Genomic DNA, 5,047 nt, shown 5'->3' on the forward strand with positions numbered 1-5,047 from the left:
GTGTAGAAGGCTAATAGCATGCTGGCCTTCATAACAACAGGGATTGAGTATAGAGGTGAAGAGGTTCTTCTGCAGCTGTACAGGGCCCTGGTGAGACCACACCTGGAGTATTGTGTGCAGTTCTGGTCTCCAAATTTGAGGAAAGACATTCTGGCTATTGAGGGAGTGCAGCGTAGGTTCACGAGGTCAATTCCTGGAATGGTGGGATTACCTTACACTGAAAGACTGGAGTGACTGGGCTTGTATACCCTTGAGTTTAGAAGACTGAGAGGAGATCTGATTGAGACATATAAGATTATTAAAAGATTGGATACTCTGGAGGCAGGAAACATGGGTGAATGCCGAACCAGAGGACACAGCTTATAAATACGGGGTAGACCATTTAGGACAGAGATGAGGAGAAACTTCTTCACCCAGAGAGTGGTGGCTGTGTGGAATGCTCTGCCTCAGAGGGCAGTGGAGGCCCAGTCTCTGGATTCATTTAAGAAAAAGTTGGATAGAGCTCTCAAGGATTGTGGATTCAAGGGTTATGGAGATAAGGCAGGAACAGAATACTGATTAAGGATGATCAGCCATGATCATATTGAATGGTGGTGCAGGCTCGAAGGGCAGAATGGCCTACTCCTGCACCTATTGTCTATTATTTTTAAAAAAAGGTTTATAGGTAGAGTTAATGACAGTTGTCTTTTCCCTAGGATGGGGGATTTCAAGACTATGGGCACTAGGTGAGAGGAGAGAAATTTTTAAAAAGACAAGGGAAATTTTTCTTTACACAGAGGTTGGTTGGCGGAATGAACTCCCTAGGGAAGTGGTGGACGTGACTACAATTACAATGTTTAAAAGACATTTGGATAAGTATATGAATAGGAAAGGTTTGGAGTGACATGGACCAGGAGCAGGCAAGTGAGACTGATTATGTTCAGCATGGACTAGTTGGACCGAAGGGTCTCGTTTTCCGTGCTGGACAACTCTGTGACTCTCTGGTGTTGATTTAGAATTTGCCCAACAATGACGTACCTCAAGCAAGAATAACGTCCACATAAAAAAATCTCTGAAAACAAAATTATGGTGAATATACAGTAAGACAAAAGTGGCTTGGGCTTCAAAGGCTGGATTTATTTGAAGACTGCACGTTCAACACTTCTGGCTTAACACACTCACGTTTACCAGTTATGCTGCAGGAGAACAGCCTTTGGAAAAAGCCTTTTTTAAAAATCGGAATCGGTAAGAAAATTGCACTTTAAAAACCCAACACCAACAACCTTGGATTAAGATTTTTGGGAATTACCCAACAAGTATCCAGGGAAAATGTCGACAAGCACAAACGAGAGGATTGTCTCCAAGGTTTAAAGAATGGACGGGCAGTTGGCTCTGAACAAACAGTAAAAAACCGTTAGCGCCGATGGCGCGCGGGCTATCAGTTGGGAACGAGAGCTGCGCGTGCGCGGAAGCGGGCTGTCAGCTGAATGCGGGAGCAGAGCGTGCCCGAGGGAGCGGGCTGACAGTTGGGGACGGGAGGTGCGCGCGCCCGAGGGGGTGGGCTGACCGTTGGGGACATGATGTGCGCGTGCCCGAGGGAGCGGACTGGCCGTTGGGGACTGGATGTGCGCGTGGCCGAGGGAGCGGACTGGTCGTTGGAGGTGCGCGTGCCCGAGGGGGTGGGCTGACCGTTGGGGACTGGATGTGCGCGTGCCCGAGGGAGCGGGCTGACCGTTGGGGACGGGAGTGCGCGTGCCCGGGGGAGCGGGCTGACCGTTGGGGACTGGAGGTGCGCGTGCCCGAGGGAGCGGGCTGACCGTTGGGGACGGGGATGCGCGTGCCCGATGGAGCGGGCTGACAGCTGGGGACGGGAAGAGCGCGTGCGTGCGTTGGATACAAGGGCGATGAGAAGAAGCTGAGAGAGAGAAAGCGGCAATGAAAAGGTAGCCTGATCAGTTAAAGAAAGTCCTACTCGCAATGTTTTTCATTTCCAGCAAACAGTGCATAGGCTTAATCTATATTAAGAAGCAAAACATCTGTTATCATTTTGATTGTAAGACACACCGCCACAGAGTAGAAATTGACATTTGTATGAAATTTGGAGCGATTTTTAAGATTTACATAATTGTAATAATGAGAAATATCTCATTGTAGTCTGGGTTAAAAGGTTTGTAGTCAAATTGGAAGAGGATTTCCAGAATCCATTCAGGTGTGTTCTGAATCAATATGTCACTTGTTCAACCTGGAAGGATTGAGCCCTATATATGGTAAGTGATACCACGTCGATCAAACCAACAAAGATGGAAGAAAAGCACGTTGGAAAATAGATTTTCAAAACCTATTTATGTACTTGGATATGAGATGTCACAGCAAAAGCGGTGAGGTCACATTGCATCTGAACAGACTGATTAGGTCATAGAGAAGAAATTAAAACTATGGAAAAGACACAAGATTCGCCAGCATGACATGGAATGAGAGACAGAGACTAGTATAATTCAAATGAGATTGAACAAATATTTTTTAAAAAGGATAGGAGGATTGCACTAAGAAGCCATTTGCTTGGACCAGCTACATTTCTACAAACGTATGAGGCTCAATGAACATCCACTTCTAAGACTAAGGAAAATGTGTGTTTCTAAGGTATCCAGACCTTTTGGTTATATCACTCTCTGCTCCCAAGATAGGAAACAGTACAAATCAGAAGCAACATTTGCACAGCCCTCAGGCAAAATGTTTAATTTTAGATTTGTAAGCTAGCTGAGCCCTGCAGCAAATCTAAGTTGATATTTAATTTTAGTATCAGTCAATCTATTTACGAAAAATATAGCTCAATGGTAGGATTGTGGTACTTTTAGTGCTAGCATCTGCTATTGCAGAATCACATTTTCCCTTGTTTAACAGTTACACAATTATATCTACTGGATACAGTTCAGTATTGCCTGGCATCTAATTGAGAATGTCATTTGATGCCATGAAATACCATAGAATCCCATCAGTACAGACAGAGGCCACTAATGGTGTTATTATCACTGAATCCACCACTATCAACATGCTGGGAGGTTACCATTGATCCAAAACCGAACTGGACTCATCATAATTGATGCATCAGGGTGGCTCAGTGGTTCGCATTGCTGCCTCACAGTGCCAGGGACTGGGTTCGATTCCAACTACGGGTGACTGTCTGTGTGGAGTTTGCATATTCTCCCAGTGTCTGCATGGGTTTCCTTCGGGTGCTCCAGTTTCCTCCCACAATCCAAAGATGTGCAGGTTAGGTGAATTGGTCATACTAAATTGCCCATAATGTTCAGGGATGTGTAGGTTAGTTGTATTAATCAGGGAAAATGCAGAGTAATAGGGTAGAGGACTGGGTCTGGATGGGTTACTCTTCAGAGGGTCGGTGTGGATTTGTTGGGCCAAATAGCCTGTTTCTACACAGTAAGGATTCTATGATTCATTCTATATAAAGTGGTTTCAAGAGCAGATAAGAGGCTAGGTATACCACAGCTAGTAACTCACTTTCTGACACACCAAAGCCTGACACAAGGCACAAGTCAGGAGTGAGATGGAATACTGCCAACCTGCCTCGATGAGTGCAGCTCCACAACACTCGAGAAGTTTGTCACCATCCAGGACAAAGCAGCCCACTTGATTGGCAACATATCCACAAGCATCCACTTCCTCCACCGCCGATGTTCAGTTGCAGTATTGTATGCTGAATGAAAGATTTACTGCAAAAATTTGCCAAAGATTCTTACATGGCACCTTCCAAGCCCATGACCATTTATAGCTAGAAGGACAAATTTAGCAGATATATAGGACCATCACCACCTGGAAATTCCCCTCCAAGTACTCACCACCCCAACTCAAAAAGATAGCACCATTCCTTCACTGTCACTAGGTCAAACTCCTGAAATTGTATCCCTAAGGGTCTACATCCATTATGTGAACTGCAGTGGTTCAAGAAGGCAGCTCATTACTGAAATAACTCCAGTGAAATATCCCATCACCAAGTCACCTTTTATTTACACATGGAGAGTCCTTGACACTGAACCAACTTCCTCAGAGCCAGCTCTCAGCATGAACAGACATTTAACAATCTTGATTTTTTAATTTTATTAAACAGTACAAAATATAGTTAACAATAAACAGAAAGCAACAGTTCACAAAAAACAGTATATACAGGGAAAGGGCAGCAAAGCCAAACCCCAAACCCCACTGTTCAAACAGTTTTCAGGGAGATGAGGGCAAACCTCAAATCCCACTTCTATTCATCACAAAGATAACAGTCACAAACACATGCAAGACAGTGCAATCAAATGAGAAACAGTGCATAGAACACAGACCCAATGTAGTTATAAAAAAGACACCTGACCACACCATATACTGATTGGACCATCTTTGGTTAGCCTTCCTGAAGGACAGTCATTAACCTTCCTTTCTCTGGCCACCCTGCATACTGACTGGTGCTCCCCAGGTCTGCTTTCCTCAAGCTGGTCGTTGACCACCCAGTTCCCAGTCGCCTCGCATATTGACCGGACTACCCTGGGCTACTTTCCTACAAGCTGGTTGTTGACCTTCCAGTCCCCGGCCGCCCTGTGTACTGTCTGACCCTCCCCAGCCCACTTTCCTCCAGGTCGGATGTCAGCCATCAGCTCCTAGTCACCCCGCATACTAACCAAATCACCCCTGACCAGCTTTCCTACAGTTGGGCTGACGGCCTTCCAGTACCCGGCCGCCCGCATATTGACTGACCTTTTAACATCATTGTTTATTTTATTTTTTTTTCTTTTAATGCTGTGTGATCAGACACTCTTGTTTATATTATTTAACCCCCACACTACCGCCTAACTGCGGTAGTGCTTATTTTTTCCCCAGAACCCATGTTGTGTATGTGCAGGTGTGAAACACAGTGAGAGACACAAAGTGCACGAATCTTTATTCAATTTCCACCACCAGGAAGATAGGAAAACACCCAAGTGGCCAGTGACAATCACTGCCCTTCACATGAAAGGGCAATACTGTGTGATCAAAACAGTGAAGGGGAGGGTAGGGACTAAATCAAAATAGA

At 45.2% G+C, this 5,047-nt stretch overlaps 1 long non-coding RNA gene across 2 annotated transcripts in view; it reads left to right on the forward strand.

The window, feature by feature from the left end:
• The first annotated feature begins 1,775 nt into the window (after positions 1 to 1,775).
• Positions 1,776 to 5,047, forward strand: part of LOC122552292 — an 88,760-nt gene continuing 85,488 nt past the window's right edge. For both annotated transcript variants that reach the window (XR_006312348.1, XR_006312347.1), the window contains exon 1: positions 1,776 to 1,922. This is a non-coding gene — a long non-coding RNA (uncharacterized LOC122552292). The remainder of the gene's footprint in view (positions 1,923 to 5,047) is intronic.

Source organism: Chiloscyllium plagiosum, chromosome 8 (assembly GCF_004010195.1).
Source record: "Chiloscyllium plagiosum isolate BGI_BamShark_2017 chromosome 8, ASM401019v2, whole genome shotgun sequence".
NCBI lineage: Eukaryota > Metazoa > Chordata > Chondrichthyes > Orectolobiformes > Hemiscylliidae > Chiloscyllium > Chiloscyllium plagiosum.